Source organism: Myotis daubentonii, chromosome 6 (genome assembly GCF_963259705.1).
Source record: "Myotis daubentonii chromosome 6, mMyoDau2.1, whole genome shotgun sequence".
NCBI lineage: Eukaryota > Metazoa > Chordata > Mammalia > Chiroptera > Vespertilionidae > Myotis > Myotis daubentonii.
Window position 1 is genome coordinate 32,083,025 of NC_081845.1, and position 23,250 is coordinate 32,106,274.

Consider the following 23,250-nt stretch of genomic DNA (forward strand, 5'->3'; position numbering starts at 1 on the left):
AAAAGTGATAATACTGCCAAAACAGTAACAATATACTAGTACTTAATGTCTATAACATATCACGTAGTACACAAATCAGGTATAAGTTAGGATCTCATCCTATATACTAAAAATGTAATACGAAAATTGCCGAAGCCGGTTTGGCTCAGTGGATAGAGTGTCGGCCTGCGGACTGAAAGGTCCCAGGTTCGATTCCGCTCAAGGGCATGTACCCGGGTTGCGGGCACATCCCCAGTAGGAGATGTGCAGGAGGCAGCTGATCGATGTTTCTCTCTCATCGATGTTTCTAACTCTCTATCTCTCTCCCTTCCTCTCTGTAAAAAATGAATAAAATATATATTTTAAAAAAAGTGTTTAAAAAAATAATCAACACTAATAAAAGAGAAAAATGGTAATTGGCGTACGAGCTACCCTTTTCATTGGCTAATCAGGGCTATATGCAAATTAACTGCCAACTAAGATTGGCAGTTAACTGCCAACTAAGATTGGCAGTTAACTGCCGACAAGATGGCGGTTAATTTGCATATGTAGGCACAATGCAGGGAGGCGAAAGGGAAAGCAGGAAGAAGCCCCCTGCCACTGACAGTGATCGGAAACCCAGGGGGGAGCTAAGAGCTGGGGGGCAGGGCAAAGGCGGCCCTGGGGCTGCCTTTGCCCTGCCCCCCAGCCATGATCGGAGAATCAGGCGCCTTTTCCGCCCTGGCCAGTGATAGCAGTAAGTAGGGGTGGAGCCAGCGATGGGAGCTGGGCACGGTCGAAGCTGGCAGTCCCAGGAGCTAGGGGTCCCTTGCCTGGGCCTAAAGCAAAGCCCACGATCGTGGGGCCGCTGCAGCTGTGGGTCCCCGCTGCCCGGGCCGGACGCCTAGGCCAGAGGCGTCAGGCCTGGGCAAGGGGCCGATCCTGCAATTGGAGGGTGATGGGGGTCAACGCCTGAGGGCTCCCAGTATGTGAGAGGGGCCAGGCTGGGCTAAGGGACACTCCCCCCCCCCACACCCAGTGCACGAATTTCGTGTACCGGGCCCCTAGTAATAAAATAAAAAAAAATAAAAATGTAATACGAAAATCAACTGAAAGGCTGAACAACCAGTTAGTGGGGGACAGGGCTGGCAAGTAGGTAGTGCCAAGCTGGCCAAGGTGCATGCTAGCGGGCAGAGGGAGGGGATGGCGATGGGGGGTGGGCAGTGACCAGCTGCAGCGGAGGGGTGATGGGGGGGTGGGGCCGGCCATGCCCTGATCTGCCACTTGGTTGCCTCCAGGAGCGGGCCTAAGCTGTCAGTCAGACATCTTCTGAGGACTCCTGGACTGCAAGAGGGCACAGGCCAGGCTGAGGAACATCTCCCTCCCCCCCCCCCGCCCCCCGTGCACAAATTTTCGTGCACCAGGCCTTTAGTATTAGATAATACCAATCTTCTATCATAGTTTTTGGGTTGGATAGCAGTGAACCAGGAAACAGAAACCTGGAGCATAGCTAGGTTGGGTTTTATTTGGGGGTGGTTATCATTATTACCTATAGACTCACATTGCCCCTAAATTAACAGAAGTGCTAAACAGTAGTATTTCAACAGTGAATCCCAGCCCCTCTGTGGTTAAAGTGACTGATGAATAGGTTCCCCTGAGTTAGGTCTTGTTTCCATTACCAAAGCTAAGCTTGATAGAGACTATTGTGGTACATTGTAGACATGGTTCTATATGGAAGTCAGCTAGACTGACTGTTTCCTACCACTGAACGTGGAAAGAAACCTGATAAGCAACTTTGGACCACTCCATTTGGGGCAGCTGTAGTGTCTGTACCTCATTCTCAGACAGATTTTTCTTTTTCCACTGAAGAGATACAGTGGTAACATTGTGCCTAATATTTCTGCCCATAAACTCTTTATTCAACCAAGTTAAATGAATAAATAAATATTGAGAGAACATGAAAGAACAACTGTATTTGGTGACTGATTTTCATATATAACTACAGAACTCTGATTTTTGCAGGCCTGAAAGATTTGTGACAGGACTCAACAGATCCCCAGCTACTCTCAGAAAAATATGATCAGAATCCAAAAGTTCCTGTTTAATCACTTCTCAAGAACAGCAGTTGCCTTCTAAGATTTATTTTAGGTCTCCTGACAGGCAGAGGATACACTGTCATGCTTTTATTTTTTTATTAGTTTTAGGCCACTAAATATAATTTACACCAAAGCTCTGAGACCAATCACTCTAGGAGAAGTTTTATGTTACCAAGACAATGTGTCAACTGCTTTGTAAAATAATAACACTATTGATCTGTCGAAATATACTCTTGATGAGCAGGAAATATGTTATTAAATTATTAATGGATAGCTTCAACTGGCTTTCTCATGTCTAGCTATTCCCTTCTTATAAATATGAGATACAAAACTATATGTACAAGTCAACTTAAGATCCTACGTAGGTAGGTAAGTCAGGGGTTTTTTCTAAGATCAAAACTTCCAGTAGAATTAGAGGAACAGATTTGGATATGGAGTAAGAAAATTATGCGTGAAACAAACAAACAAAATTCCAGAACTAACCCATGGTCACAAAGTATATATGGATAAGTTTATTATGAGGTAAAATTTCTCAGTAAAACTGTGATTGTGCAAATTATAAAGTTAAGTACATTTTTCTTTGTACATGAATCTCTAATTTGCCACAATAGTAGTAAGTCAGGCTAATCCATTTTCTTACAGAAATAATAAGCATTGCTTGAATTTAAGAATATGTTTTATGACTCATTGTCATAAAATGCTTATTTTAAGCATTTTAAAATGCCTATTTTTAAGCATTTTAAAAAGTAACATGTTTTTTGCAAACTCATCATGTGGTTTAGATAGTAAATGGATTCTTTAGGTTATATCATCTAGTCATATTACCAAAAATTATTTCACTTTACCATTTAGCTCATTATGTTTCTTTTCTACTATCTTTGGTTTCTTTTACTTGATGCTGGTGGACATAATTATAAACATTGACTTCCATTGTGTATAAGAAACTGTTGGGATCTCATCCCACAACTTCTAAATATTGGAATGTCAATGTTGAATTCTTTGGTGATCACTTTTAGTCCCAGGACTTTATTCAACCTAGTCTATGTTGTAAACAAGCAGATTTATATGTCCAGCAAAGCCCTCTCCCTTGAAACACAAACCTATATGCAACTTCCCACCTCACATCTCCATATAGATGTACACTAGACATTGCAAGCTTCACATGACCAAAACAAGTAGTTGATCTTCACCTCAAATCTGCTCTACCATTGTCTTCTTCATCTCATTTAATAGCTACGTAATCCTTCCAGATTCTTTGCCCTCATCCATTGGTTTCATCTTTGTTTCTCTTTCTCTCACATTCATTTATGATGACTGGGGAAGCTTGGTTGTGAAGAAACAAACAAACAAACAAACAGAAAACAACAGTTCTGATAATCGAAGCTGCACTCATTAACTCCTTGCAGAACAAAGACTATCTCTTTTTGACTTCTGCACCATTGAATGCTAATGCTAGATATTTTGTACCTAATATATAGGACAAAATAAAAAATGTTCAATAAGTGCTGAATTGCTGAATGCATAGTTCTTTCAAAAATTTTGGCAAATAGTCTTTTTAAAAATGTTATGAAAGCTATCTTTAAAAGTTAATGGTATAACATACCAAATACACATACACTCATGCTATTTATAGATGTGTTTACCAACACCAAACATCCCAATGCTATTAGCTAAGCAGTTCCTAGGTTTCCCTGCTAATGATCAAGATGTCTAGTGCTAAGTTATGTGAATAGTTGAGAGGCCCCATTTGTAGGTTTCATTTTAATGGTTTCTGTATGGGAGACCTTCTCACTACAACCCTTACTTATGCAGAACCTACACTTTATCTTTGAACTTATAGCTAGTTTCCTGGTAAAGTTTTCCAAGCCTGGATATCTATACTTATCAGAGAAATTTCCCAGAATTTATATTTCCTGTATTCCACTTATCCAGAACATAACTTGATTTCTCCATATTAAAAATATTGTGTGCGAATAGCTGGTCCTTTCATTTCTGTAACACATACGTTTGCAGGCTTACTGACTAGAAATTCCTCCTGAGGCATTTCACATGTTAAATTGAGAAGCACATTAGGGAGTTTCAGCATGAAATTTCATATCCATTATGTCCAGCACCAAGTTGTCTATGAAATAATAGTAATGAATAGCATTTGGAAAGATGATGCAGTTGTGAAGTAGCATAAACATCTAACCTTTTATCAGAATATAAAAGTCTCTATAAGTTTTTACCTTCAATCATGACTGAATAGTAATGGCCAATGAGATCTCTGCAGTATTTCAACAGTTTCAGAAGTGTCTCAGTCATAGTTCAAGCGTGGCCTGGATATAAAGATTTTTATAATGACATATATTGAAAGACTGAAGGAACATGTTTTGTTTTTCTTATTTTTCACATGCTCTAGTAATTTATTTTCTACTATGTCAAATAAATGAATACCAAGAAATAAAGTGACTAATCTTAAACTTTTCGAAAGTCCTCAAAGCAGCTATTTTTCATCACAGCCTTCATCCATAGCATCTGTTACATGCATTATTCCCTCTGTTTCTAACACCTTTCCACCTTGTTCCGAAAATTCCTACTTATTCTTCAAGGATTAGTTCAGATGTCAATCACTGTCTTACTACTCTGAGGTACCTCTCCACTCATCACTGCAGCCTCCACTAGGAAATCATTTTCTCTTTCCCCTCTGACCTTATGGTATTTCTCATTCGGTAATATCTGTCCATATCTTTCCTGCTAGACTGTGACCATCTGGGTGCTAGATACCATATCTTATTTACCTCTAATTTCTCAGAGCAAAGCAAATAAATATTAAATAATGTTTGGAATTTAAAGGAGTAAACCAGCTAACATTGTAATGTTTTTAGATCATTTACTTAAACAAAGCCTTTCTTTTATAGAATCTACGCTTTGCAATCCTGAATCTCAAGCAAAATATCATTGTGAGCCGCTGAGTGACAGAATGTCTTTACCAGTCGGCATGTCATGCTCAGAATTCTCTACATGTGTACTGCAAACATAATTTACAGGAGAAGCTGCCTTATCAGTTAGTAACCAAGTACATTGCTCTTTCCTGAAAGTGGAATCACACTACCTATTCTCACCCAGATTTCCTCCAGTAGAATCCCATCCTCACTGAGACATGTTGGATAGTAAAACGTGGAAAGGGATCATCCACAGCCCTGGCCCACCCACTCTTTTATGAGGAAACTACCTTGAACCAACAGTAGTCAACCCACTGCTATCCTCAAACCAAAGCAACTCTCCAGGTGACTGAGCAAACCTTGACCTACCATCATGATCCCAGCACATAGAAATTCTCAAGTGTTTCTTTCTGTAAGCATTGACCACAGTGGGGTGAACCACACTGAAAGGATGGCACTAACTTGAGAAGGAGATAAAATGAGTTTAAGAGGTACAGATACTAATTTCACTACTCTCCAGACCATTATTTAGTGTCAACAAATATTACATTGCAATATACTCCTTGATTTAGGATTTCGGCTTCATGTGAAGCACAGTTGAGAAGGCAGCTAAAAGAAATATTTTGGAACTGGAAGGGGACAGTGGCTTTGAAATTCTTAGAACAGGTATGTGATCAGGAGGCAGAGAGGATATCTTTTAGTCAGGCTCCTAAAAACAGATTCATTTTGTTGATGTGGCTAGTGTGGTTTTATGCTGTGATTCTATTTGAAACACTGGGAAGGGGGATACTGGATTTTTCTGGAGTCCTCACAGGCTAATGATCATTCACCACTGATGTTTGAGTAATTTAACACATTGGAAAATAAGTCTGTGCTTCAAATCTTCTATACTGTAGAACCAAGTGTTCCCGGCTTGTTCTATTTTTGCTTTTGGACCATTTCATTTTGAAGACACACTTGGGGAAGATGACAGTGTTCATGTAGCTAACAATATTCATTTTGTTTTTATTAGTTGTTTTTGTAGTTTCATGTTTTGATGCTTGATCTGACGAATGCATTAATACCCAGAAGGTGACTCTCTGTTTGTACTAATAACCTATCTCATTCATACTTAATCAATGATAGAACAACTCAGCCTCACTGTGAAAGAAGCATGAATCAGAAATGTTCATGAGGAGGGATTATATAACACACATGAAAACTATAGGGAGAGTGGGAGTGAGGTGATTAAGGACAACTATACTCTGAACCATTAAGGCACTATATAGGATTAGCAGACATGCATTCTCTAAATAACTTAATGACTTGGACAAGTCACTTGAACTATATAAACCTCAGAATTTTTATCTTCAAAGAGGATCAGTCTTACTATTAAAAAATCCGTGGTTCTATAATTGTACACTTGTATACACTGAGGTTATCTACATTAATAAAAGACAAACATGCAAATTGACTGTACTTTTGCTACGCCTTAAGCCATGCTCACCAGCCAATCAGAGCGACTATATGCAAATTAACCCAACCAAGATGGCGGCCAGCAGCCACGGAGCTGAAGCGAGCAGGAGGCTTGGTTGCTCCAGTGATGGAGGAAGCCAAGCTTCCCCGGCTGGCTCTGAGCTCCACTCAAAGCAACAAAGTTTCAATTATAGAAGGTAAATAAACCACAGATACCTGCTTTCAGCCGGCCATGGCCACTGAGCTGGAGCGAGCAGGAGGCTTCCCTCCCACCTGCCCTGGCCGGCTCTGAGCTCCTCTCAAGGCAACAAAGTTTCAATTATAGAAGGTAAATAAATCCCAGAATAAAAAAAAGAAAAAAAGAAAAAAAGGAGAGGCTGGGAGCTTCCATCACCGGGGGGGTTGGCCAGCCTGAAAACGGCCCTCAGCCCCACACTCAGGGTGGCCAAACAATCAAGGGGTGAGGGTCCCCACTCAGGGGGGCTTGACCAGCCTGCAAACAGCCATCAGCCCCTCACCCAGGCTGGCCAGGCACCCGAGTGGGAACCCCCACCCTGATCCAGGACACCCTTCAGGGCAAACCAGCCGGCCCCCACCCATGCATCAGGCCTCTATCCTATATAATAAAAGGGTAATATGCAAATTTGACCCTAACAGCAGAATGACTGGGAATGACTGGTCAGTGCGTGGTGGTCAGTGCGCTCCCACAAGGGGAGCTCTGCTCAGCCACAAGTCAGGCCAATGGCTGCCAGTACAGCAGTGGTGGTAGGAGCCTCTCCCACCTCCTCAGCAGTGCTAAGGATGTCCGACTGCAGCTTAGGCCTGCTCCGCGCTGGCAAGTGGACATCCCCGAGGGCTCCTGGGCTGCCAGAGTGATGTCTGACTTCCAGCTTAGGCCCAATTACCCAGGGAGCAGGCCTAAACCAGCAGGTGGTCATCCCCCAAGGGGTCCCAGACTGCGAGAGGGCACAGGCCAGGCTGAGGGACGCCCCTGAGTGCACAAGTTTTTGTGCACTGGGCCTCTAGTAATTTTATAAATTCTATTTAATTGAGCTCTGTTTAATTGAGCTCTATTTAAACTCTATTTAAATGAGGATCTTTGTGGTCCCTTAACAGAAAATTTTAGAAGGAAGAAATATATGGTGCCAATAATATTTAGAAGTCAATAAATAATAATAACCACTTACCAGGTGCTTATGTGATGGGCATTATGCTGTTTTATGGGTATTTCATCTGTATTTTAAAATTTAAAAGATCTATCCTCAGAAGGTTTATATAACCTGCCCAGTCACAAATAGTTAGTAAATATCAGAACCAAAATTTAGACCCAGGTCTCTCAGACTTGCTAGCCTAAGTATTTAACTACATCAGCTTTGAGTTAAATTCCAAAGCAGCCATATTCATAAACTTTCATCTTTCAAGTGTACATGACAATTACAATTGCTGTCTCTATGTCACGGAAATAACACATCGTTTTGTTGTCAGCATGAATGTCCATAGCATAAAGATTCATTCTACACCACCACACTACACAACTAAAAAAGGTTAAAAAATGTAGTCTTAGGAATAATTGTTTTGGGAAACCTAAAAAAGAAACAACAAGTATTTGACTTTGTCTTATCAGTTGTTTATGAATGTTGGCTCACAATGCCTACATCTAGGAAAACATGTTTATACTTCCATTATTATCCTTAACCCATTAGATGAAATCATTTTACATGTCTTTTTTTTTTCATTAGACTTGACATTTCTGAAAACAAGCAACTAAGCCCTATTTATCTTTAAATTCTCAGTACATATCCAATGTTATTTACAGAATAAAGAATAAATAGTGGCCAAGCATAACTGAATGAATAAGTATCCCCCAAAACCAATTTATCTTGAAAGTTTGCCTTAGCATCTCTTCCTTTGTGAATCTCTGAAAGAAAAAAAAAATTAAAAGGCAAATGTTTAATTCCATTCAAGTGGAAAGGGAAAAGCTGAGGCAGAAAGAAAAACTGAATGCTTAAAATATGCTTAAGCATCCATGCAAAGGAGGAAGTTGTGGTATCAGTGTGAAACTAAACCCTACCAATAGGTAGGCAGTCTGAAAACTACTTTTAAAATGTGTATGTTATTTATCTGATATATTTATAGAAAAAATGTAATAGCACTTTCTACATGATGAATTATATTGACTTCAAGTAATTTATCCAACTTCATCAAAAGGGAATTTGAGAAGTGGGCCATTGTCCAGATCCAGATGACTCATGGGGAACTGAGCTGAGTAGTAGCTGAAGGAACATGGAGATAGAAGACACTAACCAAGGAATGTGTTCTTAAATTATGACATGAAAACTTAAAAGTATGAAAAGAGACTAGAACTAAGGGTTCTGCTGCCATAGTAGAATCTCTCTCCTTGGTGGTCCTCAGGGGCAGGGTAGAGTGCTCTCATTCTCCCCATCCTCTTTATGCATTGACATCCTAGAGAAGATAATATCCCTGAAAGGTTATATGCATAGAAAATGAATCTACAGTTATCCCAGGTTAAATTTCTCATGTATTTAAAGAATGTGTCCACATCAGTGGCCATGAGTCACACCGAATAAATGACCCTCGCTCCTTAACTATGCTCTTAAAATAATGCACACAAATAGCTACTTTACTTAAATCCCCAGAGTCCTTCTGTTGTCTTTGAATGTTGATTCAGAAGGATTATCTTGTGTTTAAAATCTTTAATTCCTTCTTTTCTAATCTTTCTCTTATTGTTTTGGATGGGAGAATAAAGAAATCTAAGTCACATTGCCAAGGACTCACATTAACATAAGTATTTCTCTTTAGTATGCAATTTAAATGTCCTTATGATAAAAAATAAATAAAAAAGGAGAATGAAACCATTATCTCTCCTGTACAGTGGGAAGAATAATGTGTAATCAATGTCAATTTTGTATAAGAGTATTTATTTTAATTTTAAATGATAGTGATAACATTAATGGTAACTGTCTGCATCCCTCCTCTTTTCCTTATGTAGCTCCTTTAGCTGGGTAACTATGAAGACAGAAGTACTTTGATAGGTATCTGAGCTTGTGAAAATCAATGAACAAAACTCATTGTGTGCTTTTATTTTTTTCCCAGTTGATCCCTGCCCCAGATTCTCTTTCTATTAAAGTGGAAAGGAAAAAGCTAAGGCAGAAAAAGAAACAGAATATTTAAGCATCCATGCAAAAGAGGAAATAGTAGTTTCAGTATAAAACTAAACCTTATCAATGAGGTAGGCAGCCTGTAAACTACTTTTTTAAATATACTATATGTTCTTTATTTGATATAATTTATTTCTTTTTTTAGTTAAGGGTTTTCTATGTGATGACTTATATTGACTTCAAGTATTTTAGTCAAATCTACCAAAATGGAGTTTGAAAAGTGAGTCATTAAGAAGACTGATCCCTACCCACTACACCAGCCAAGCTCCCTTCACTCTATTCCCTATCAGTGCAGCCAATGGGAGGCACTCCTCTCAAGAGACTGAAGGAGATAGCGGGAGTGAAAGGTTGGGAAATTTTCCCCTCTCCTAGCTTAGGGATGGCATTCTTCCACAGCTTAGGGGCTGTCAGCCCCTCCTCACTGTTCAAGTTCTCTGATTCCAGAAAGACCATTTTCTCAGTTTCCTTTTAGACCAGGGAGCAATGCTGGCTTCTGCTGTTCCTTCTCTCTTGGTGTCTAATACAGTTTTTGTTCCCTAATTCAGGAAGTCATCCCTTCATTGAACTTTCTTCCCTGGGGTGGATTCTGCTTCTTCATGTGTCTTTGACCGATAGTAACTGTGAACTTGAAAGTGTATGTGTCACCTGCTGTTGAGGCAGCTCTGACTCCTGGTGACTCTATGATGAGTGATGTTCACAATGTCCTGTCCTAGACAGCCCTGCTCAGCTCCTGTGGACTCCTGCCTATAGCTTTTATGGAGTCAATCCATCTCATATTTGGTCTTCCTCTTTTCCTACCGCCTTCTATTTTTCCAGAATTATTGCCTTCTCATGATATGCCCAAATAGGATAGCTTAAGTTTTATCATTTTTGCCTCCAGCAATATTTGGGGGTTATTTGCTGTAGGACCCACTTGTTCCTTTTTTTTTTTTTAATTGGTCCAGAGCATCCGTAGAGCTCTCCTCTAACACCGTATTTCCAATGAATCAATTTGAAACTTGAAAATACACCAACTTAGACCTTTCCATTCCAATCCTTTAATGCTGTTGAAATATCTGTTAAAAAAATGATGCCCCTCTACTTTATACTATTGAGACTGGGATGAAACAGTTTTCGTAGCCAGAAGGGCTCTTTAATCCTGGTAGTCAGGAAGCATAGTGATGTCCATGAATTTTGTACACCAGAGAACTGCTTCTCCTGGGCCCCATTCTGCAGTCACCCAAAAGGACTGGAACATCATACTCCCTCTTAAGTCACTGGGAACAGACAGGAACAGAGCAGTATGCAGACAGCAATTAGAAAATAGAGCCAACCGAGCCATATTGAGGTAACACCAATCCTATCTTCACTTAACTTTTTAAATATTTTGTTCACCAGAGATTGTTCGCATTACTTTTAATTGTAACATGTTGCATTTTTAAATTACTTATCTTGGTTACTGAGGTTTTCTTAGCATCCCCTTACATTTTGGACCCAGATGAGTTCCTCACTCTCTTCCCCTTACTCCAGACCCTCTTCAAGAGTCAGAAGATAAAAAGTCTCACATTGAAAGAGAGCTGTTATTGAGGATGGAAGCCAGGAATTTAGACAGACTTAAGTCTGAATATCACTTTACCACTTACTAGCTGTGACCTTGGGCAAGTTTCTGAAACTCTCTAAGCCTCAATTTCCTTATTGCAAGATGAAGATAATAATGTAGGGCAACAAACCCTAATCTGCATTGCAACATCCAAAATGTTCTGAGAACCAAATGATTTTTCATACATTTGGCAAAACCTAATTTGCAGCAAATCTGACTGAAGTGAGATAAGACAATTCACAGTCTTTATTTATCCCCTGTATAACGTGATTACTTATGGGGTGCTGCCCCAGGTCCCACTGGGGGTGGTACAAATTAAAGATATCTCATATTCATTCTACAGCCTGTCTGAAATCTGAAAGTTCTGAATTCAGAAACGAATATGAGCCTAAGGGGTTTAGATAATGACTGTGAACTTATAATAGCTCTCTGTGGGGAGTCAATGAGAAGTACATCACAGAGTGGGGGCACCTGGTGAGTAGTCACTGGAAAACGGGCTTTCCCAGAACCCCAGGAACTCAAACAGAGATTGTGTCACAGGGCATCCAGCCCCTGACACTGCTTGCTCCCTGGTGGGGAATGAAATCTTGCAGACACTGAGTTGGGTTCAAGAGGCAGATAGGTTGTTCTATAAGTCTTTCCAGAAAATGATGTAAATCCTGACTATTAAAGGGCCAGGCACAAATGGCAATGTGTCCTCTTTGCGTGGACAGTGCCTCCGGCCGCTATGGGTTCCTGTTAGATTTGGGGGGAGCCAAGGAAGCTATGCTCAGATGTGCTGCCGCTTTTCCTATCCTGTGTGGCCACCTCCCTTCTGATTAGGTTTGCATCCTTGGCTAATTAAATAAGGAGCTTAATCTAACCTTGCTGTACATGTGTTGGGCATGGGTCTCTTCCTGTCAATCTGTAACCTGGCTGAAGTACTGCAGTGCTCAATAAACATCGCCCATTAATGTCATCTTCATGGTGATTATTTCCTAACAGACAACAGGCATTTTTCAGAATTGAAGCTTTCTTAGAAATCAGTTGATTTACAGTATAATCTTTGAGCAATTGCAGATGCAGAGACTAAGATTTCACTGTAATTGTGCCTAAAAGCTTGATTGAAGACAGTGAAAACGTCATCCCTGTCTGGTGTGGGATATGAACTATATCAGCAGAACATGAATGATGAGAGACATCTAGACTGGACCATAACAGAGACAATTCCCTTAATGGCACATGACTAAGGATTTTACCAATTTCCAGTAAGAATGGAAAGTTAATTTCAAAGCCTGCTTTATATTCTTCAGAGTTCCTTGTTTTTAATTATGTTGAAATTAACTTGCAATAACAGTACAGAGTTTTTATTTCACAAAATGAGGCTAGCCATTCCCTTTTTGTATTGTCTATACATTGTCTTCATAGTTTCAGATGATTAATCTGTGTGGGGAGCCCATCAATAACTTCAGTCAAATTCTGGTGTTCAGAATGGGCAAGGCAAACGGGACCAACTCCGGGCTGTAACCTTATATCTGGAGGAATTGGCTGTGAAGGTGACTCACTGCCTGGATACAAACCCCCTCAGTGTTGCTGACGTTAGTGAGGAGTTGTGTACCCACCGGGATCATCTGGCAAATGGCAGTGGAGCAAATCACTTGACTCACTGTCTGTTTCCTCATTTATAAAATTATAAAGTCATACTAAAATTATTGTTCATTTTTTTCTTTTTGCAGAACTTTTTCCTTATATTATTTTTTAAAACTAGGAAGCCAAAAATATGACAGATAAAAGAGGCATTCTGTTTGAAGTAGTTGAGGTGCAGAGTCCTTTATCCCCATATTACCTGCCCTTTCCCAATGCCTTTGCAAAGCCCTTAAGACTCCAAAAGTTCTTAGGAGACTCAATGGACCAGGTAGTTCCTAAGAAAGAATACTTTCTGCTCCAGCTCTCTCTAAATCCACAAATCTATGAGATCCTAATAGCTGCCATTTACCAAGTGGCTAATGTGTACAGGCCCTGAAGTAAGCATTTATACACAGTATATTATTTAAACTTTAGAAAGATCTTACAAGGACTATGCATCCCCTTACACAGATTAAGTAACTGAGGCTCCAGAGTTTAAATAATTTTCCTGGGATCACACAGCCAGAACATGTGGCTCTAGAATTCAAGCTCAATTCAACTGACCCCAAAGCCCATATCCTGACCATCATGTCCATTGGGGAATCCAAATAACCTCTCTAGGTCTTTAGAAATTTAAGGCAGGAAATAGGCCATTGATAACTGCTCATTTCATACCCTATGAATCCAGACAACAAATCCCCAGGGTATTTCTTAGTGACCATTCTTCAGTAGACCCATTCTAGGGGCAGGACAAAGGGGTAACCTGACTATTCCTGCTGCAGTTGAATAGTGGTCTTCAGAGAAGAGAAATAGGAAGCTACTACCACTCTGAACAAAATGTAAGAAGGTGGGTCCATTTCTCAGAAAGATGATTCTGACAGGATTTGAAAATTATGGCCTTTATTTTTATTTTCTCATTAAAATAACTAATTAATAAATACCTGCTTTGGTCATGCTTGTATGACTGCAAAAATCTTGAAGTCCAAAAGTGTGGTTTTATGTAGAGTTTTACATTCACTACTTGTACAAATTACTGCTTGGACAAATGATTTATCTCCTGACTCAGTTTTTTTTTTTGTTTGTTTGTTTGTGGGTTGGTTGTGTTTTGGGGTTTTGGATTTGTTTTCAATGTATTAAATGAAAGGATTACCGCTGAAGAATTCTCAATCACTAACATTTCTGGGGTTCCAAGATCTATCCAGGAAATATCTGTAATGCCAAATATGAATCCAAACTTTGGGAAAATCAAAATGTAAGTATCAAAACTCACAATTTTCATGTGTAGTTACTTGAGATCTTACATGTGGCCCTGTCTACAACACTGTAGGGCGGTGGTCCAGATGTCATTACATCACTAATTTTCTGTGTCAGGAGGAAACACATCAAGAGGTTAAATACTACGCTGCTGTAAAAAAGAAGGAACTCTTACCATTTGCCACAGCATGGATGGAACTGGAGAGCAGATAAATACCACATGATCTCACTCATTTGTGGAATATAGTGATCAACATACACTGATGAACAAGGACTGATCCAGAGACAGAGAAGCATTGATTGGACTGTCAGGCCTTGGAGGGAAGGTAGGGGAGGGTGGGGGTAAGGGGGAGAGATCAACCAAAGGATTTATATGCCAGCATATAAGCCTAACCAATGGACATGGACAACGGGGGTGGGGGGGTGAGGGCATGAGCAGGGGGTAGGGGATAATGTGGGGATAAGGACACATATGTAATATCTTAATCAATAAAAAAAATATTTTTTTTTTAAAAAAAGAGGTTAGATAACTCGTTTAAAATCACACAAGTGACATTATGAGTTGAGCTCAGATCTTCTGATTTAGAGACAATATGCCCTGGGTTACTTTAAGTAATGTTCCCAAGGTCCCAGAAAGTCTCATTTTAGTTCATTTTTTATTTCTCTATCTGTTATTATTCCAGTTCTAACTAGATGATGACCTAGTGGAGGTCTAACTGCCACTTTCTTTAAGCGGTTCACTTGGCATTTGCAGGTGGTGTGATCCGTGGTGTCACCTGTGGAAATGAAGCCGCCCTTGTTCTGGAGCATCTATCTATAACCACAGAGCTTCTAGGTCTGATCTGTTTGACAGTCCATAAAGGGGAACTATGAACACCTAATCTTATTACGCTCATTGTGTTTTATAGATGTTTTGAAGTAGGGAGGAAGAAAAAACACACAAGGTAGGTAATATATCTTATTTGTAATTTGCTGTTTTCTTTACTCCCAGTTCACCACTTGTATCTGAACTAACATCTATCTCCTTCTAAACAAGGTTACTGAGTCAGCATACCCAGTGAGATTGTGTCATGTATAATAAATTTTCTGCTCAAAATGGTACTAATGCAATCTTTTCAGCTTTGATGGGGAAAAATTAGCCTTAGTTAGAAAAGGCATTTCCATAACTCATATTAAATCATCTCAGTGTCAGCAACCACATATGTACATAAATCAAATTTGGATCAGATCTTAAGATGGATCATTAGGAAAGAATTTCAGGACAATGAAATAAATAATACAATAATCTAACCATAACGCAGATGGGTGGACCCTTTTACTTTTCCCTTATTAACTCTTTGAATCCAGCTTGTGTCCTTATCACTAACTACTAAAATGATATTATTAAAATAGATTATTGCCCTGGCCGGGTGGCTAAGTCAATTGGAGCATCATCCTGTACACCAAAAGTTTATGGGTTTGATTTCCAGTCAGGGTATATACCTAGGTTGTGGTTGGATCCCTAGTTGGGATATGAACAGGAGGCAACTGATCAATGTTTCTCTCATAATAATTTCTCTCTCTTTCTCTCTCTCTCTCTCTCTCTCTCTCTCTCTCTCTCTCTCTCTCTGTCTCTGTCTCAAATTAATAAAAACATCCTCAGGTGAGGATTTTTTAAAAAGAGAGATAATTGCCTTCCTAACCATCCAAACTGATGGCCTTTTTCTCAGTTCTTATTATTCCACACAGCATCTGACTCTAGTAATTACCCCCTTCTTCAACTGATCTCCTTCTCTGACTAGCTATTTATACTTCTGTTACCTTTCTGAAAATCCTCACTTGCTCCCAATGTTGATTTTATCTTCCTTTTCTCTTCATTAGCCTCCTACATCAGATATCACATCATTACAGGGACAACCTCCAAATACAAGTAACCATAAATTTCTTAACAGAAAGAAATGGAAAAGGGGAAGAAGAGACACAAGCACTGACTAATCTACACACTGCTAGTCAACCACTGGAAAGGAAATCCATGTTTCCTGGGAAAGGGACAGAGCGGATTTATAATGAATGAACTATTCAAATTTTTATTCTTGTTTATAAAAATAATAGAGAGCCCTTCTTTCCAAGTTTGGAAACTTTCTTTAATATTCTTTATATAATAGGGTCCTGTATTATCTGTAGATGACATTTACATTTATTGATCTAGGAGCTATTGGATTTTGAATATTAATTCACTCTGTTCATATCATGCTCCACAGAAATAGATTGTACACAAAGCAAACACCTGAGTAAGAAAAGCTTACAAAAACTAAATGTGAACCTATGTGAAAAATATTAAAATGAAATTGTTTAGGGTAGTTTTATGGATATCCTGCCCAAACCCTGCAAACTTTAATTTACAAAAAGGTTCTTCTTTACATATAAATTGAAACTTCCATGGTTAAGTAAGAGAGTACTGAATGGAACACAGGTCTCTGCATCAAGTCATAGGTTCCTATAGAGCAGGCGTGGGGAACATCCAGCCCGCTGGCCATATAAGGCATGAGACATCATTTGATCTGGTCTTGTCAAAGCATTAGGGGTGAGTTAATTAAGTGTTTGACCAAATATAGCAGACTAATTTTTAAGTTGATAATTTTGTATGGCCCATGAATGATATTATAAATACACAAATGGCCCTTGGCAGAAAAAAGGTTCCCCATTCCTTCCATAAAGGTTCCATGGCTTTCTAGTTCAATCTCAACTTTATTTCTGAAACATGATAAATTCCTGTTAAGGTGCCTGGGAACATTAAAGATAATGATCTAATATGTGTATAAGCATAGTAGATTCTCAATAAGTAGTAGTTGCTTTTATAGTATAGCATCTCCATAGTGGAGGAGGAGGACTGGGAAGCTAAAAGAAAACTAAATGGAATAAAGAAAATCAAATTGTAATTCAAACAAAATCAGAAAGCCAAGTTCAATGCAGAGCAAGACACCCAACATTCTACTTCTATTCAGTATTTGCAACCAGTATAGTTGCAATTATTTTTTAAGTTTTCATTATTTGTGTAATAAGGGAAGGAGCTAAATAATATGGCAAAATCCAAGATGGTTAAGAGTTCTGGCGCATGTGACAGGAAAAGTCAAGAAATGTAAGGGCTATCTGGGTGGTTTGTTGCTCTATTTCAATGGTCTAAAATAAGTGTGTGTGTGTGTGTGTGTGTGTGTGTGTTTTCTTGCTTACTTGCATTATTGGATTATTTGATTTTATCCCTATAAAGTATGCTATTAATCTATGAAATTTTGAAAAAAAATTAAAAGTTGAATGTTGGATGTGAGCACAACATGGTCAAGAGAACCTCATCAATGAGCCATATCAGATTGGAGGGTTGGACACTCTGTATCTGCCACCCCTGGTTGTCTGTGGATATTGGGCTATTTGCATATTTATATGGGTAAGTTTAAAAATTTTTTCCAAGTCTCTCTAAAGCAAAATTTAAGATAAATTTTTGGTGCCCCACAAGCTTTAGTAAGTTCAAATCTTCATGCAGTAAATAAAAATGTTTCCCTTGCTCCAAAATCAATCACTGCAAATATCAGATTGAACTTGAACTGTCTCATATTGGTGTCAAGCTTAAAGAAAAGAGCAGAAAAAATACCTTACTACATGGGGATGAACACCATAATCATTGCAACTGACCTTTGACTAAGCAGTTATAGAAAAGTGCTCTGTTTGCTTCCCTGACCCAATTGAATCATGATGCTACTTGTACCCTAGAAAAATATCAACTTCAATTAGATAAAAAATGAAAAACTGAATAGAATGTTTGATCAATTAATCATATTTTTAGCAGGCACCTAAAAGAGTAGGCTTATAACAAAAGCTACAAAATTATTACCCTACCTTAGATTGTTCCTAGAAAGTCTTGGGTACATCTCTGAGAAAAATGAACAAAGAAATCATGATACTATTTAATCAATCTTCAATTATCCAGAGGTTGATTGTTCTATTTGTGTGTAGTTCATGTCTCTGCTCTCCTTCTGCTCTCCCTGGCTGAATGCCTTATGGCTGTTATTGTGTCCATGTCCACTTCCACCAGAGAATGGGCAGGGAGAGAAATCAGCAAGCTTACAAATTAAAGGAACCATAAAAGCAAGGGATAGTAAGCACTTTGGCTAAATGAGGCTTATGTATTACCCATAGATCTAAAAATTGCATGCTTTCCCTGAAATTGTATTATGATGTCAGGACATTGGATTATCAGCATGCAACAAATATTATTAGAAAGAACATATAGAAAAGTGGTAGAGGCTGTAGAGTTGAGTTATTTGTGTGAACATCCCATCTCTAAACTGAAAGCTGATTGACGTACTTACTTGATCTCCTTATGCCTTAGCTTCCTTATCTGAAAATAGCATTGTGATAGATTATATCGTTATCAAAACATGTGTTTAAGGGGCAACGTCTGGAGATGAGGATGGGCTGTGAGAGAGAGACTAATTAAATTTCTGACATTTTCACAGCTCCCAGGCATAGGACAAGTGCAGATATCTATAATGGAGAAAACACCTTCCCAAACAGAAAGTCTATAGACATGGACCATTCATCTCAAGTGTCCTCTCATTAATGTGATTAGTTCACCAGGAAGAAGGTGAATCCACAACTGATATCTTTGCCCCTTGGCACAAAAGGATAATCTTTTTTAAAAAATATATATTTTATTGATTTTTTACAGAGAGGAAGGGAGAGGGATAGAGAGTTAGAAACATCGATGAGAGAGAAACATCGATCAGCTGCCTCCTGCACACCCCCCACTGGGGATGTGCCTGTAACCAAGGTACATGCCCTTGACCGGAATCGAACCTGGTACCTTTCAGTCCACAGGCCGACGCTCTATCCACTGAGCCAAACCAGTTAGGGCCAAAAGGTTAATCTTTACCTTTCCAAATGGACCCTGATACCCCTACTCAAACCTTGAGAAAAGCTTCACACAATTTATCAAATTACCCAGCAATGACTGACAAGGAACTCAACTTTCTTTCTGCCATTCTCAGGCTTCTAAATCCCTGAAGTGTGGAATGCCTGATGTAAGATAAAGCCAAATTGTCCAATTTATATTTAAGACAAGGATCTGAATAATCTCCTGGGAAATAAGCAGCAAAACCAAGAATCAAATCCCACTATTTGAGGGCAACAAATGTAGATAAACCTGTGCTATTCAAATAAAATAGAATCTAAAAACTATACAAGAAGAGTATTTAAAATGTTTTATCCAAATTAATATGTCTCCAGACACATGCTAGATAAGGAGAACTGGCATTCAAATGGGAGATGATCACTCTTCTGTATCTCAGTCTAGTAGGGAAGAGAAATCAACACAGAGAAATGCATTTTTAGGGTTGAACACATGTAGGAATTGAGTTAAGAAAAAAAAAATGATAATATATTGCTTCTTTTTCCCATTGAAGAAAGACAATTTATTCTGCTCAAGACAATTTATTATACAATAAGCTTCAGAAGGAAAAAGTATTGAACTGATGTGATTTGAGTTACAGTTGTGTATTAATATTACTAGTATATACCTTAGGCAAATCACAGGATCTCCTTGAGCCTCAGCTCCCTCATCTCAGAAACTAGGGTAATGACTACAGCTAAGGTGCTGAGCTCACCTGGTGTGAGGCTCAAATGAGATAATGTTCCTGAAAACCCTTTTAAATGTGTTATATGCAAAAGTTATTTTCATTAACACCATTAGCATCAAGGTGTAAATGATTGTGAATTTCACAAGTATATTTGAACTTCACACTTCATCTATTTGCTCTAGAAAACCATCTTCAGTCACCACTTCTTAAAATCAACACTTTCTTAAGTGAATAGTGTACAAAGGATCTTGATTCCACAAAGATAATGGCTGTTCTCCTTCATCTTAAAGCCACAGTCATATCCTAATTAAACTAAGATCAGTATATGGTCTAGCATGTCAAGTTATTTGTAGCCTAAATATTGAGGTACTTTAGGATATGCTGTGATTATTCTTTCAGACGATATTCATTATTTAGACATTGTTTCTTAATTATGAAGTAACATTCTAATTACTGTTACAAAACAATAGAAGATCTCCAAACTCTCCTCAGGTTAACAGATTCTCTGAAATGTTGACATTCTGTTTAAACATTTGAGTGATATGCTTTCTAATAGTAGGTTATCTATTTCCAATCTATTGGTGTTGGTTAAACTATTAATTATAAACATATAATTTAACTTACTATTGCATAAACTAATTAAATGTAAGTGGGAAAATAGAATTGTTGTTTTCATCAATGTGAAATTGAATGGTTTGGAAAGATTCAAATGTGGGCAACTCACTTTTAAAAAATCACTTCATTAGGTTAAGGGGAAGGAAGATAGAAAACCTAAAAGTGTTCTGAACCCATATTGTGTCAGAAGTATCTAACTTCTCCCTCTATTTTCAAGAATATGGAAATTTAGGATTGTACCTTATGCTATGGTTAATGTAAGAAAGATAAACTAAAACTTTTATCAGTGAACCCAAGAATAGGGTCTGAATGGCTAAGGAATAGGCCTCAGCCCTATCTCAAAATGAATGATAAATGAATTGAATAAATGCATGCTTCATGTCTTAAACATTAAAATTTTTAAGGTATAACCAAATCATTTTTATGATTCCCTATTTTGACTTTTTAAAAATAACTGAACAATTATGCATTATTAAAATATTAGTTTGCAAACTGGAATTGTTTCAAAATGACAATATATAAGAACATAGAACTATTTAAAAATTCTATTAAACAAATAAATATGGCTTAATTCCCAACTCAGTTTTAGGCATAATGATAGATACTATGAGGAATAGAAAAACAATAAAGCTAAGTAGCTACTTTCAAGGTGCTGAAAACTCACAGATTTCTTACATATGAGAAAGTTCTCAGAACCTCATGTATATTCTGCTGCTGTCACAATTGGCATAACCTTTTTGAGTGTGCTGATGGATATATTGTGTTCAAAATGAAATGCATCCTTGTTTGGTGAGCCAATCAGACACAGGCATTAAAAATACATCATAATGTTATAAAGTCCATGTTGCATGTCAGCCTCATCAATCATTTTTACTGATAGGAATTGTCACTACATCACTGTAATTGTTAGAAAGAGGCACCTCTGAAGAAAATTCAAGTTAAACATTCAGCAATATTTTTACACCACATATATATTTATTCATCATTCGTTCATTCCTTTCTTTTTTTTTTTCAGCAGATACTGAGTTTCTACAATGTGCCAGACCTATAAGTGATGGGACAGGTAGAAAATAGTGATTAACAAGATCTCTGTATTATTTACAATGTACAATGGACAGTCCTTGAAGGGTCTTAAGGTTAAGGACATGATCCAATTTACATTTTAAAATCCCAGGTTAAGAGAAGAGAAAAAGGATTAGAAAGGGTTAGAGTGGGGAGGAAAAAGGAATCAAAGAAACTAGAAATGATGTGGATATGCTGTTGTCTCCAGGTTTCAGGTATGTCATGTGTAAGGTGTGTCTGAGTATGCCTCAGCTCCCTTATCCTAGAGTCTAAGCTCCTTGCTATCAGGAATCACAAATTTCACTTCTTGATAACATATATCTGGAATTTTCTAGAATTATCTTCATTTTAAAGTTTGTCCTGAGAGTCCTATATACAATAAAGAACATGCTAGACATTCTAATAAGTTGCCCTCCAAACAGCATATCACCACCCCTTGCACCCAGAAGCAACATAAACCCTTCCTCATTTTGGCTCAGAATATATAGCCACTGTACTCAGGGCACCTAACACAATAAGTTAAACTCACCATACAGTTCTTTTTTAAACTACTTTTCAGGTAACTTTTGAAAATGTGGAAAGATAAAAAAAAAATTATATCAATTTATTTGTCATTTTCAGCTATTTTCCTGAAACTGGATGCATTTGCTATTTTATCATTTTTCTTTATTTTGGACTCATCTGCCAATTTTCAAGGCAATTTGAATTCACTTTTTGTGAATCTTCAGGAAAATATACTGTCAAGAGCTTTGGGACAATCAAGATAAATGACACCCCTACATTTCTCTCATACTAATCACTCCTTCATGAATCCATCTAAAAGAATGCATTCCTCTGTGTCAGGCTCTCTCTATACACCCCTCATTGTTGCTCTGTGTGTTGTCTGTTCCAGGCATGATCGCTTCAGTCTCTGTCCTATTTCCCTGTTGAGCTGCCTCTCCAACTATTCTCAGAGTAGTACTGCTTGGGATTTTAGATATTAGGAATTAACATTTTAGTAGAATGAAATCTCTGATCTTTTATTCAATCCTCCTCACTGTCATCCCCAGACATTTACATTTTCTTATTTATTTACTTATAATTTAGATCATCTGTAAAAAATACATATAATGAATTTTTAAAATTTATTTTTATTATTGAAAGTATTACAGATGTGCCCCTTTTTTCCCCATTGACCCCCTCCACCCTGCACACACCCCTCCCAGGCCTGCACCAAACTGTTGTCTATCCATGGGCTAATCTCTCCCTTCCAAACCCCTGCTTTCCCTCTGAAATTCATTAGTCTATTCCATGCTTCTATGTCTCTGGATCTATTTTGTTCATCAGTTTATTTTGTTCATTAGATTCCACATGTGAGTGAGATCATGTGATACTTATCTTTCTCTGACTGTCTTATTTCACTTAGCATAATACTCTCCATGTCCCTTCACGCTATCTCAAAAAGTAAGTGATCCTTCTTTTCATAGCTGCATAGTATTTTGAAATTTGAGTTTACTCTTTGGATTATTTTCTTGTTGTTATCAATATTTTCCAAAACTCACACATAATTTTAAAGAAAAGAAATATTAGACAGCCATCATCAAATTATCAAAAAATGGGATTTTAAATTTTCTCTAAACTAGACTGGAATGAAGTTTCTCCTCTTTCCACACCCCAGATTTGAAAACATTGTTGATATTAGATTGGTGACAGCAAACATCTGTTGACAAAGCCTACAACAATATCCAAAGCAAATGAAAGAGGGAAAGAAGGGGAGAGAAAATCTATGTTCAGGTAAGTCATCTGTGGATGGAGCAGCATTCAGAGGAGAATGCATTGTTTTTCACCAAGGACAATGGGGGCCATGAGAATTTTTCAGAGAGATGAGACTGTTTTTCATCCAGTCTATACTTAAAGTTCACTAAGAAGGTGGCC